Source organism: Mirounga angustirostris, unplaced genomic scaffold (assembly GCF_029215605.1).
Source record: "Mirounga angustirostris isolate CCGP_5_RB_7025 unplaced genomic scaffold, mMirAng1.0.hap1 SCAF_12, whole genome shotgun sequence".
NCBI lineage: Eukaryota > Metazoa > Chordata > Mammalia > Carnivora > Phocidae > Mirounga > Mirounga angustirostris.
Genome location: NW_026991720.1, coordinates 39,738,646 through 39,752,735, shown reverse-complemented (window position 1 = coordinate 39,752,735; position 14,090 = coordinate 39,738,646). Strand labels below are relative to the sequence as shown.

The 14,090-nt window shown below is 41.3% G+C and overlaps 1 non-coding gene across 1 annotated transcript; it reads right to left on the bottom strand.

The window, feature by feature from the left end:
* Window positions 1-4,050: 4,050 nt before the first annotated feature.
* On the bottom strand, window positions 4,051-4,123 carry TRNAQ-CUG (transfer RNA glutamine (anticodon CUG)). The gene has a single exon. It is a non-coding gene; the product is annotated as a tRNA-Gln (tRNA).
* Between the last annotated feature and the right edge of the window lie 9,967 nt (window positions 4,124-14,090).

Sequence of the window (14,090 nt, the reverse complement as noted above, 5' to 3'; positions counted from 1 at the left end):
CCAGTCCTATTGGGGGGAGTCCCAGATTATCTTGCAGGCCCCAGAGCGGAGGGAGGAAGAGTAAATGAGGTGAGATTCTGGGATGCCAAGGGTTGCTGTGGCAGAGGGGAGGTGTCCTTACAGCTGGGAGTCACGGATAAACTAGCTGAGCCAGGACCGACTGCTTCACTGAGAGAAGATGGGCTTAAATCAGACCATGAGGGAGGGCTTAAGGAAACAGAAAGAGGGCAGACCATGAATCCTACCACGTGCTGCATTTAACAGCTGCCAGATTTAACAGCAGAACACCCAGGGACAGGCTCAGTGGTGTGTCTGTGATTGCCAGTCCAGAGAAAAGCATGAGGATGGAGAATATCAATCCCAGACCTCCCCCTACTGTCAGGAGGACACAGGAAACACACCTTATATGCCCAGATGTCCTCTTGCAAAAGACAAGGAAGAGAGAGGTCCTGTGAAAGACTGGACATTTATCCAGAAAAGACTGGGTTCTCTAGAAAAAGGTAGATTCATTTACAAGATTGGAATAAACTCAGCTTTTATCACTACTCAGCAGGTGGGTGCTAATGGGGAAGATTAGATCGGTTACAGACAAAATAACGAAGCTGAAATTTCTCTGCACATTTGTGTGAAGTGAGTGAGATTTTGGTACCCTTTGCTCTGTGTGTGTGTGTGTGGGTGGGTGGGTGGGTGAGGTAGGGCAGTTACTGGGCGAAGGAAGAGGAAGCAGTGATATAGAAGGAAAAATTTGGAACTGGTACTTGGGTGGTTCTTGCAAGCGGTCACCTGCGTCCCCCACCCCCAGCTTTCTTCCACTGCACATGAGCACTGCCATCTGTTAGACAAAATAGAGTGAAATATGGGCTGACCAGAAATAAAAGCAACACCTACAGGGAATGTTTTTAACATGATTTCGGGGGATCATGAAAGACTTGATTGAAGAAGTAGTCTTCGAGATGTATCCCGAAAGATGAGTAGAATTTCAAAAGGAGACCATTCAAGAGCTCAGAAGCAAGCGAATTTAAAACATGCTTAGGAGAAAAGGAAATGCCCAGTTTTCCAGGGTTTGAGAACACAGAGGGAGGGAGTTGAATAGTGTGGATGAAGAGGTGGTATGCGGCCCAGCTGGGAGGGCAGGACGAGGAGTTTGCACTTTATTCTACAGATCGCTGGGATCTGCATGTGGAATTTGCTCACTCTATTCTCCTGCTGAGACTCCTATTGACTCTTCTTAGACAGCAACCTCATATCCTAGAATGGATTCAATGACCTATCCTGTGAGGAGCATGAAAAAAGAGGTTCTGAGTCAGATAAGTTTGGAAAATGTCCCACTTCAAATTCTCCTCTTGGAGGTGCGCAATATACATTTGCATGTTAAAAGTGCTAAGAAATCCTGCGTTAAGAAATCTATTTGTCATTATTTATTTATTTATTTATTTTTACCCTCCCCAATGTCAATCACCCAGCCACCCCATCCCTCCCACCCCCCACCACTCCAGCAACCCTCAGTTTGTTTCCTGAGATTAGGAATTCCTCATATCAGTGAGATCATATGATATATGTCTTTCTCTGATTGACTTACTTCACTCAGCATAATACCCTCTAGTTCCATCCACGTCGTTGCAAATGGCAAGATTTCATTCCTTTTTTTTTATTTCATTCCTTTTTATGGCTGCATAATATTCCATTGTTTATATACACCACATCTTCTTTATCCATTCATCTGTCGATGCACATCTTGGCTCTTTCCATAGTTTGGCTATTGTGGACATTGCTGCTCTAAACATCGGAGTGCACGTACCCCTTCGGATCCCTACATTTGTATCTTTGGGGTAAATACGCAGTAGTGCAATTGCTGGGTCGTATGGTAGCTCTATTTTCAACTTTCTGAGGAACCTCCATACTGTTTTCCAGAGTGGCTGCACCAGCTTGCATTCCCACCAACAGTGTAGGAGGGTTGCCCTTTCTCTGCATCCCCGCCAACATCTGTCGTTTCCTGACTTGTTAATTTTAGCCATTCTGACCTGTGTGAGGTGGTATCTCATTGAGGTTTTGATATGGATTTCCCTGATGCTGAGGGTTGTTGAGCACTTTTTCATGTGTCTGTTGGCCATTTGGATGTCTTCTTTGCAGAAATGTCTGTTCATGTCTTCTGCCCATTTCTTGATTGGATCGTTTGTTCTTTGGGTGTTGAGTTTGATAAGTTCTTTATAGATTTTGGATACTAGCCCTTTATCTGATATGTCATTTGTAAATATCTTCTCCAGTTCTGTCGGTTGTCTTTTGGTTTTGTTCTTTTGGTTTTGTTGACCAAAGCTTTTTGCTGTGCAAAAGCTTTTTATCTTGATGAAGTCCCAATAGTTCATTTTTGCCCTTGCTTCTCTTGCCTTTGGCGATGTGTCTAGGAAGAAGTTGCTGTGGCTGAGGTTGAAGAGGTTGCTGCCTGTGTTCTCCTCTAGGATTTTGATGGACTCTTGTCTCACATTTAGGACTTTCAACCATTTTGAGTCTATTTTTCTGTGTGGTATAAGGAAATGGTCCAGTTTTATTCTTCTACATGTGGCTGTCCAATTTTCCCAACACCATTTGTTGAAGAGACTCTTCTTTTTCCATTGGACATTCTTTCCTGCTTTGTCGGAGATTAGTTGACCATAGAATTGAGGGTCCATTTCTGGGCTCTTTATTCTGTTCCATTGATCTATGTGTCTGTTTTTGTGCCAGTACCATACTGTCTTGATGATGACAGCTTTGTAATAGAGCTGGAAGTCCGGAATTGTGATGCCGCCAGCTTTGCTTTTCTTATTCAACATTCCTCTGGCTATTCGGGGTCTTTTCTGGTTCCATACAAATTTTAGGATTATTTGTTCCATTTCTTTGAAAAAAGTGGATGGTATTTTGATAGGATTGCATTGAATGTGTAGATTGCTCTAGGTAGCATTGACATCTTCACAATATTTATTCTTCCAATCCATGAGCATGAATATATTTCCATTTCTTTGTGTCTTCCTCAATTTCTTTCATGAGTATTTTATAGTTTTCTGAGTACAGATTCTTTGCAATATACATTTGCATGTTAAAAGTGCGAAAAAATCCTGCAGTAAAGAAATCTATTTGTCATTGTTCATGTTTTTAAACCCAGCATGTGCTGGACCTATTAGATTATGGAATACTTTTTTTTTTTTAAACAGTAATTCTTATTAGCATCCCCTAAAATTAGTGCTTTGCCTCTTTGACTTATATTGCTCCAATTCCTCACATGAAAATTGCAAACTCATTACGATTTGGTCTTTGTTCATTGAATTTCTTTTCCTTGAGCATTTTCTGAGCTGCAGTATTTCTCAAGACTCACCTGTTACTTCCTCTTTAGAAACTTTTTTGTTTGCTGACCAGGGAAGAATTTTTTTTTTTTTTTGGAGTGGGGTGGGGTTCCACTGCACCTTTTATGGTATATTTTTAAGAATCATTGGTTTTCTTCACTGTTCTTTGAGTCCCTAGAGGATAGAACACGTACCTTATTAATTTCTGTATTTCCATCATTTAAGACAATGTCTGGCACATAGTTTAGATTCCAGATAATAAAGTTGACATCAAATGTGCTTTTTATTTTTTTTAAAAGATTTTATTTATTTATTTGACAGGGAAAAACACAGCGGAAGAGGGAACACAAGCAGGAGGGGTGGGAGAGGGAGAAGCAGGCTTCCTGTGGAGCGGGGAGCCTGATGCGGGGCTCGATCCCAGGACCCTGGGATCATGACCTGAGCCGAAGGCAGACGCTTAACCGACTGAGCCACCCAGGCGCCCCTCAAATGTGCTTTTTAAAAAGATTTTATTTTATTTTTTAAAAGATTTTACATATTTATTTGAGAGAGGGAGAGCATGCATGAGCAGGGGGAGGGGCAGACAGAGAACGAGAAGCACACTCCATGCTGAGCAGGGAGCCCGATGCGGGGCTCAATCCCAGGACCCTGAGATCATGACCTGAGCCGAAGGCAGATGCTTAACCGACTGAGCCCCCCAGGTGCCCCTAAAGATTTTATTTGTAAGTAATCTCTGCACCTAACATGGGGCTTGAACCCACAACCCCAAGATCCAGAGTCACGTGCTCCACCGACTGAGCCAGCCAGGTGCCTGTACATCAAATGTTTTAATAAGAAAGTTTGATGCAGCCAATATGCTTTGCAGAATTTTTAACCCTAACAACTCATTACCTGGGGATGCCGGCTTTCTCCGGGGGCCTGGTCTCATAGCAGCCATGTCCTGCTTTTTACTCTGTGTGCCTTAGGCTCTCAGAGTAGTCAGAGTGAACTGTAGACGTTTTGGTAGGAGGAATAACTTCTAACTTTTAGGATTTATTTTGGGCAGAGCATGGGAATGATGAAATCTTACTCTGTGCCAGGTGTCCTTCTACATGCTTTACATGAAGGATTTCATGTAACTGTCATAACACCAAAGGTATGCATTCATTTCCTCCATTTTACAGATAAAAAGGCTGAAGGTCAGCGAGGACAGATGTCACCCATCCAGGGCCAGTGTCAGGATTTTCCTCCAGGTCTTTTGGCCTCCAAAGTGTGTGTCTTAACTCATTCTGGATGTATGCATCACTTTTTCTTTTTGCAAGTAGACTACTTTTTAGAGTAGTTTTAGGTCCACAGCAAAATTGAATGGAAAGTAGCCTATATCCCCTGCTCCCACAAGCACATCTTTTCCTGCTGTCAACAGTCTGCGCTAGAGGGGTATGATTGTTGCCATCAATGAACCTATGCTGACACATCATTATCACCTAAGGACCGTAGTTTACATTAGGGTTCACTCTTGGTGTGGTACATTCTATGGGTTTTGACAAATGTATAGTGACATGCTCCATGCGTTCCTTTTGAACCATTTCGCACATTTGCTCAAGCAGGGTTCTTTTGTGGACTGATAGGAAAGCCCGGTGGGTCCCAAATCCAGTTTCAAGAAACTTGATGCTCTCAGTTTACTTAGGAATGATGAGCTCCTGGGGACTGACTTCAGGCTAACTCATGGATTTATTTATAAACAAGCGCTAACTTAATATTCAGTGGGGATTTGCCTTTCTTGTCACTAGGAAACCCTCACTGAAGGCAGCCCTTCCTATTATCAAACTTCCCAGGAATCCAAGTTGCTCTCAAGGCGTTGTGAGGCGAACATGGACGTATAAGATGAGAGAACAATAAACTGAGTAGCCTTGGAGGGTATTTCTTGGGGTTGTGGCAAAAACTAGAGAATCACTCCTGCTTTCTTTACCTCTGAGTATGTATTTCTAAACACCTGTCTTCCAGGCCTCTCTAAATAAACCCCAACAAATTATTCTTCTTCGACGTTACATTTTCTAAACTTCATGCACAGTGCCACATCATCGTGTCTGCATTTATTATAAGCATGTAGTCATCCAGGTTATCCAAGGTCAAAGCCCAGGCTATAGTGATTTGTACTTGGACTGGGGACCTAAGGAGATTTAGAGACACCCTGATCTTTTGTACAACTCATTTCAAAATGCCTCTCAATGGTCATTCCTGCAGAAGGCTAATCCCATTCATTCCACATTAATTAATATAAATTTCAGTTGCAGAGGATGACTTTTCTAATTTTGTTCCCATTTTTTATGGGTGACTTTTACTTAGGCCTCGCAGTTTATTATGCGCTGATTATTCAAAAAGTCAGGGGGACCAAAAATATCATCTTGTCTTTCCTTTAGCAGAGTTCATCTGAGACTGGGAGGATGGTGATATGTGGCATATAGGTGTGACAATTAGTATGTGTTTCAGGTTTATTTATGCTTATTTAGAATCTGGAATGAATGTCTCATATATTAAAGTAATAAAGAAAAATCACTTGGCAAAATGTAAGTGTTAGAAAAATTAAAATAGCGAGAAACAGAAACATCAATCCTGTCATTTTCCTCAAAATCTGCCTTGCACCAGCCTCACCCTGGCTTCTGACTTAGGCTGCATATGACATTTTGACGAAGTGAATTCCACCCTGACGCAACCTCAGTTGTGTACCTTGTGTTACCGGTACAGTATTATTCTCTCGGGTTCCTAAAACCGGGATCTGCCAAATTAAGTGTCACTGTCTATTGAGTATAGGATCTGAGCCACTACCTTCAAAGGGACTTAGTGAGAAGAACTCATTTCCCCAGGCTTCCAGGTGATAAGGCTTTTGTTTGTCAGCTTTCAATTAGCACATGCAAGGTCTGAACATAAATAAAAGAATGTAAGTCTGTCACCAGTGACTGTGGATTTGTTCCAAATGTTAGTGGTTTTCTCTCAGGCTATTCTTTAATTATGACATATAGCAACTGAGACTTTTTTCAAACAGACATCAAAACTCTCACCTTTACCTCCCAGTTAAACTTCTTTAGTTTAATACTGTCAAACCTGTGCTTGATTCATGTCCCAAGATTATAAATCTTCTTGAGGGCTCTTACTTTTAAAAAATGCATTGCTATTTAATGGGGGGGGGGGGGAATCCAAGTTGGTTATCTATTCTCTAGTGAAAATTCTTTCTGATTTTGAGCAGTGAACTAGTCACACCAGTTGGAAAATCGGTCTATCCTACTTTCCAACCACAAAGGTACAGGTTTCCTTAAATATGTCCCTTTGGAAATTAGTGGTAAAATTGATGTCTCCCTTTCTTAATCACTAAGCTAGAGTGGTATAGAAAAAAAAGGGCTCCTTCTTTGTATGCTTCTTCTCTTTTTCTTAAGATGCAGGATCACATTAAAACTATAAAAATGACAGTCAAGAAAATAATTATATGGGGTGCCCAGGTGGCTCAGTCGGTTAAGCATCTGACTCTTCATTTTGGCTCAGGTCATGACCTCAGGGTCGTGAGCTAGAGCGCCGTGTCGGGCTCTGGGCTCTGCACTTGGCGTGAAGCAGGCTTAAGATATGCTCCTCCCTCTCCCACCTCTCTAAAATAAACACATACATGCATGCATACGTATACCCTGCTCATTGTTCTTGCCAGAGGAGGGATTATAAGTAAACAAAGGAGAACGCAGTTCCTCGAACTATGATAGGGTTTCCCTCGTGTGTGTTTCCCCTCTTTGTGCAGACATTAGTTGAGGTAAATCCCATTTCACTTAATAACTGCTTGGATTAAGGAGGTTTTCTGAAAAGACTAATTTACATAGAGTAAGCTGATTTGAATAATTGGTGCTAGTTTGGATATTGAAAACAAAACACACACCTGCAATTTTAGAAAAGATTTTGGGGCGCCTGGGTGGCTCAGTTGGTTAAGCAACTGCCTTCGGCTCAGGTCATGATCTTGGAGTCCTGGGATCGAGTCCCACATCGGGGTCCCTGCTTGGCAGGGAGTCTGCTTCTCCCTCTGACCCTCCTCCCTCTCATGCTCTCTGTCTCTCATTCTCTCTCTCGCAAATAAATAAAATCTTAAAAAAAAAAAAAAATAGAAAAGATTTTGGCTTGATTGGCATGGCCCAGGTATTTCTTCCTATATGAACATGGTTAAACTTTATGTATGATATTTATGCATCAGGAGAGAGGACTGCAGAGAAATTTCCATACAAATAAATTCTTTGGCAGCTAGTTAGGAGGCACTTTGCCTAAAAGTCTGTGCTTCCTTAAATTACAGAAATATGAAACCAAAGATAGAAGGATAAACTAATTCTTCCTAAACTAAAGATTTAATGTTTATCTTTATAAAATCCTATACAATGCCTAACAATATTTAGTTTCATAAAAATGGGTCAATATTAAGAATTTCTTTATATTTGGAAGTTAAATACTTTTTGTGATATTCAAATAAAATTTTATGAAAATTGTTTCGTTCAATTTTGTCAAAGAGCCGAGATGCAATAATGACGTATAGTTTATGTCTAGAGTTTCATAGCATTTAGGCAGAAGTTCCCAAACTGTCTCTGTAAACAGCAAGTACTGTTAATTTCTGGTAATTTTTTCCCTGTGTCCCTAGGCCAAAAGAAATACCTAGTATACCTGTTTTTATTAAGTATTTAGGCCCAAGTAACTTAATAGGTATTTATGCCCTAACGTCATAGAAGCCATTTGGAAAAATAATACACATAGAGTGAAAAGAAAAATTATATATACATATATATATTTTAAAGATTTTATTTATTTATTTGACAGAGAGAGACACAGCAGGAGAGGGAACACAAGCGGGGGGGAGCGGGAGAGGGAGAAGCAGGCTTCCCGCGGAGCAGGGAGCCCGATGCGGGGCGCGATCTCGACCCCGGGATCATGACCTGAGCCGAAGGCAGACGCTTAACGACTGAGCCACCCAGGCGCCCCAGAAAAATAATATTTTATTTTATTCTTAAATGCCTACAATTATTTACTAAGAGTATGTGTGTGACTGTTGGGCCCTGCATGCCTTCTCGAACTATAAAATCAAATGGAACTACCACCCTCCTCTCTTGTTTTTCTTTGATTCTTGTTTAGTTCTTTCTCTTTATCACAGAAACATCTGAAAACGTTTCACAAAGATATGATGCTATCATAATATGTCCGTGTATGAGATCTTCATGATGTACACCTAAAACTAATACAATTTTATACGTCAACTATGTCTTAATAAAACTGGGAAAAAAGACGTAACGTCATCAAAAGGATGTAAGTAGATCTGACGTTGAAGCGGGTTATCTCAGAGCTGCAGTGTGTGTGGTACCTGGCAGTTGTCCCTATGTTTCCTCTGACAACTAAAATGTGCTGTGGTATCCTTAGGGGTTCGCTTTGGCTCCCCTCGCTGGCTCTGTGCAGTTTGAGAAGGGCAGCATTTAGGACAATGTATTTTTAAAAGTTTTATGATACATCTTCATATAGTTTAACTATCTAAAGCTACATTTCTTATGGTGTTCTCAGTTCTTGCACTGATATTAGTCATTAACTGCTAAAGAAGGTATTGGGTATATTCATATACTCACTGAGTATCCTTCTGCCATAATTACTTCAATATATCGCAGGAATAATGGCAATGTTTCACAAGATAAATATTTTCTTTTTTTTTTTTTTAAAGATTTTATTTATTTATTTGAGAGAGAACACATGAGAGGGGGGAGGGTCAGAGGGAGAAGCAGGTTCCCTGTCGAGCAGGGAGCCCGATGTGAGACTCGATCCAGGGACTCCAGGATCATGACCTGAGCCGAAGGCAGTCGCTTAACCAACTGAGCCACCCAGGCACCCAATATTTTCTTTTTTTTTATTATGTTCAGTTAGTCAACATATAGTACATCATTAATTTTTTTATTAACTTTATTTTATTATGTTAGTCACCATACATTACATCGTTAGATTTAGATGTAGTGTTCCATGATTCATTGTTTGTGTATAACACCCAGTGCTCCATTCAGTACGTGCCCTCTTTAATACCCATCACCAGGCTAACCCATCCCCCCACCCCACTCCCCTCTAGAACCCTCAGTTTGTTTCTCAGAGTCCATAGTCTCTCATGGTTCATCACCCCCTCCGATTTCCCCCCCTTCATTTTTCCCTTCCTACTATCTTTTTTTTTTTAACATATAATGTATTATTTGTTTCAGAGGTACAGATCTGTGATTCATCAGTCTTACAAAATTCACAGCGCTCCATAGCACATACCCTCCTCAATGTCCATCACCCAGCCACCCCATCCATCCCACCTCCCACCCCTCCAGCAACCCTCAGTTTGTTTCCTGAGATTAAGAATTTCTCATATCAGTGAGAGCATATGATACTTGTCTTTCTCTGATTGACTTATTTTGCTTAGCATAATACCCTCTAGTTCCATCCACGTCGTTGCAAATGGCAAGATTTCAGTTTTTTGATGGCTGCATAATATTCCATATATATACATACACACACACACACACACACATACCACATCCTCTTTATCCATTCATCTGTCAATGGACATCTTGGCTCTTTTCATAGTTTGGCTATTATGGACATTGCTGCTCTAAACATTAGGGTGCACGTACCCCTTCGGATCACTACATTTATATCTTCGGGGTGAATAACCAGTAGTGCAATTGCTGGGTTGTACAGTAGCTCTATTTTCAACTTTTTGAGGAACCTCCATACTGTTTTAAAGAGTGGCTGCACCAGCTTGTATTCCCACCAACAGTGTAGGAGGGTTCCCCCTTTCTCCGCATCTGCACCAACATTTGCTGTTTCCTGACTTGTTAATTTTAGCCATTCTGACCTGTGTGAGGTGGTATCTCATTGAGGTTTTGATTTGGATTTCCCTGATGCTGAGGGTTGTTGAGCACTTTTTCATGTGTCTGTTGGCCATTTGGATGTCTTCTTTGCAGAAATGTCTGTTCATGTCTTCTGCCCATTTCTTGATTGGATCATTTGTTCTTTGGATGTTGAGTTTGATAAGTTCTTTATAGATTTTGGATACTAGCCCTTTATCTGATATGTCATTTGTAAATATCTTCTCCAGTTCTGTCGGTTGTCTTTTGGTTTTGTTCTTTTGGTTTTGTTGACCAAAGCTTTTTGCTGTGCAAAAGCTTTTTATCTTGATGAAGTCCCAATAGTTCATTTTTGCCCTTGCTTCCCTTGCCTTTGGCGATGTGTCTAGGAAGAAGTTGCTGTGGCTGAGGTTGAAGAGGTTGCTGCCCGTGTTCTCCTCTAGGATTTTGATGGACTCTTGTCTCACATTTAGGTCTTTCAACCATTTTGAGTCTCTTTTTGTGTGTGGTATAAGGAAATGGTCCAGTTTTATTCTTCTACATGTGGCTGTCCAATTTTCCCAACACCATTTGTTGAAGAGACTGTCCTTTTTCCATTGGACATTCTTTCCTGCTTTGTCGAAGATTAGTTGACCATAGAGTTGAGGGTCCATTTCTGGGCTCTTTATTCTGTTCCATTGATCTGTGTGTCTGTTTTTGTGCCAGCACCGTACTGTCTTGATGATGACAGCTTTGTAATAGAGCTTAAGTCTGGAATTGTGATGCCACCAGCTTTGCTTTTCTTATTCAACATTCCTCTGGTTATTCGGGGCCTTTTCTGGTTCCATACAAATTTTAGGATTATTTGTTCCATTTCTTTTTTTTTTTTTTTTTAGGATTTTATTTATTGGACAGAGAGAGACACAGTGAGAGAGGGAACACAAGCAGAGGGAGAGGGAGAAGCAGGCTTCCTGCTGAGCAGGGAGCCTGATGTGGGGCTCGATCCCAGGACCCTGAGATCATGACCTGAGCCGAAGGCAGACACTTAATGACTGAGCCACCCAGGCGCCCCTATTTGTTCCATTTCTTTGAAAAAAATTGATGGTATTTTGGTAGGGATTGCATTAAATGTGTAGATTGCTCTAGGTAGCATTGACATTTTCACAATATTTGTTCTTCCAATCCATGAGCATGGAACGTTTTTCCATTTCTTTGTGTCTTCCTCAATTTCTTTCATGAGTATTCTGTAGTTTTCTGAGTACAGATTCTTTGCCTCTTTGGTTAGATTTATTCCTAGGTATCTTATGGTTTTGGGCGCAGTTGTAAATGGGATCAACTCCTTAATTTCTCTTTCTTCTGTCTTGCTGTTGGTGTATAGAAATGCAACTGATTTTTGTGCATTGATTTTATATCCTGCAACTTTACTGAATTCCTGTATGAGTTCTAGCAGTTTTGGGGTGGAGACTTTTGGGTTTTCCACATAAAGAATCATATCATCTGCAGAGAGTAAGAGTTTGACTTCTTCTTTGCCAATTCAGATGCCTTTTATTTCTTTTTGTTGTCTGATTGCTGTGGCTAGGACTTCTAGGACTATGTTGAATAGCAGTGGTGATAGTGGACATCCCTGCTATGTTCCTGACCTTAGGGGGAAAGCTCTCAGTTTTTCCCCATTGAGAATAATATTCACTGTGGGTTTTTCATAGATGGCCTTTATGATATTGAGGTAAGTACATCATTAGTTTTTGATGTAGTGTTCAACGGTTCATTAGTTGCGTATAACAACTGGTGCTCATCACAACACATTTCCTCCTTAATACCCATCACCCAGTTACCCCATCCCCCACCCTCCTCCCCTCTGTAAATATTTTTAGAAAGGCTGACTTTAACTTTCCAGAAAATCAGATAAGCAGCCTTCAAATGGATTAGAGACCAGGATGGACCCAGCTGGAGACTGGAATAAATGACCAGATGGAAGGGTGATACCAGAAAGCCCCACTTCCTAAAACATTTATTTACCTGACTCATTGCCATGACATTCCTGTTTTCTGCTTTGTTTGGAATTCTCGTGCTTGGAATTACACCTTTGTGAACATAAGAAACAGAGTGTATGGGGTTCTAAAGTAAGCATCTCATCTTGGAGAAGAGTAGAGCGTATACAGTAGATCTGGCCTTCTGCCTGTATTGCTTCATGCACTTGAATATCAGATTAACTGTCTATTATCTTGAGAAGACCAGAGTTGTGAGGATTGGATGAAGAACAGATAGGTAAAATTTAGAATACAGGATAGTCTTGGGGAGGGCAGGATTGAATTCAACATGGAACAGGCTTGAGGCAACTTGAAGGTAAGAATAAGATCAGGGGAAGATGCAAGAGAAAAAGAAGGACTGGATCTGCAGATGAACATGCCTATTTGAATGGTAGAGATGGGCTACTAGGGATCAGCTACTTCCAATTGCTTACCAAATAATCCCATTGGGTAGTCCTTAAATTCCTCACTCATCACTTAATAGTGTGCTAGACATCCTCATACATAAATCTTTGTGTACGTCTTTGGTAATTTCTTTAGGACAAATTTCTAGATGGAGAACTAAAAGTTAAGACTTTTGATATACTTTGTCAAAGTTTTCCTTAGAAAGGTCATAAGAATTGAAAGTCCACCGTTAGTGTATGAATCCTGGAGTCCTTGGGCAAGTCCCCACAGGACAGTTATACCTGTACATAGCAAGGATAAGAGGGATTCTGGCACCTCTTTTTTTTTTTGAAAGATTTTATTTATTTGAGGGCGCCTGGGTGGCTCAGTTGGTTAAGCGACTGCCTTCGGCTCAGGTCATGATCCTGGAGTCCTGGGATCGAGTCCCGCATCGGGCTCCCTGCTCGGCAGGGAGTCTGCTTCTCCCTCTGACCCTCCTCCCTCTCATGCTCTCTGTCTCAAATAAATAGATAAATAAAATCTTAAAAAAAAAAAAGATTTTATTTATTTGAGAGAGAAAGAATGAGACAGAGAGAGCATGAGAGGGGGAAGAGTCAGAGGGAGAAGCAGACTCCCCTCCGAGCAGGGAGTCTGATGCGGGACTCGATCGTAGGACTCCAGGATCATGACCTGACCTGAAGGCAGTCGCTTAACCAACTGAGCCACCCAGGTGCCCCTCTGCCGCCTCTTAAAAAGCCAGAAACTGATTCACTGAGAAATACTAGATTTATACTAAAAAGCAAACAATAAGTAAGGTTTAATAATAATCATTTATGGACACTTCTGAGCATCTGTGAATAGAGTGAGATTCTGGCTGCGAGTTGTACTTCCTCCCAAAGAATGGGAATACCACACCTGAGTGACTCAAGGAGTGACCTCTCTTTGGTGTGGTCAGGATGCTTCTACCTCCCCTAACAGAAGTGTCAAAACTGACCTCATTATATTGCTCAAAAGTCTGCTCTTCTTTCTCTTTTCCCATCTTTGCGAATAGAACTCCTAGCCTCACATTTGGCCAACCCCCACTGGGGAGTTCTGCACAAATTCTACTACTTTAGGCCCCCACACAGACACAGCAGCCAATTTTCACCAATTCCTATCAGTTGTGTTCCCTGAATATCGTTCAAACATGCCCCAGTTCTAGTGCCCTCATTTACACCTTTGTCATTTCTTGTTTCCTAATGTCCTTGCCGCCTTCAGCTAACATGACTTCTTCTCCAATCTATTACACAGACACTAGAGGGAGAGCTCTAAAATGCATATCAGATTGTGCCATGTTCCTGCTTTGCCATGCCACGTAGCTGGTATCACAGAACACCCATGCACTGGTCATTGTTTTCATCCTGAAGTGCTTGCCTGCTCCCCTCTGAGGTGTCATATCCTGACATGGGCCTTATCCCTCACTCTTTTAATGTATGGTTTATCTTCCTAGGCACAGCCCGTCTTTCACCTTCCCACCTGACGCTCAGCAG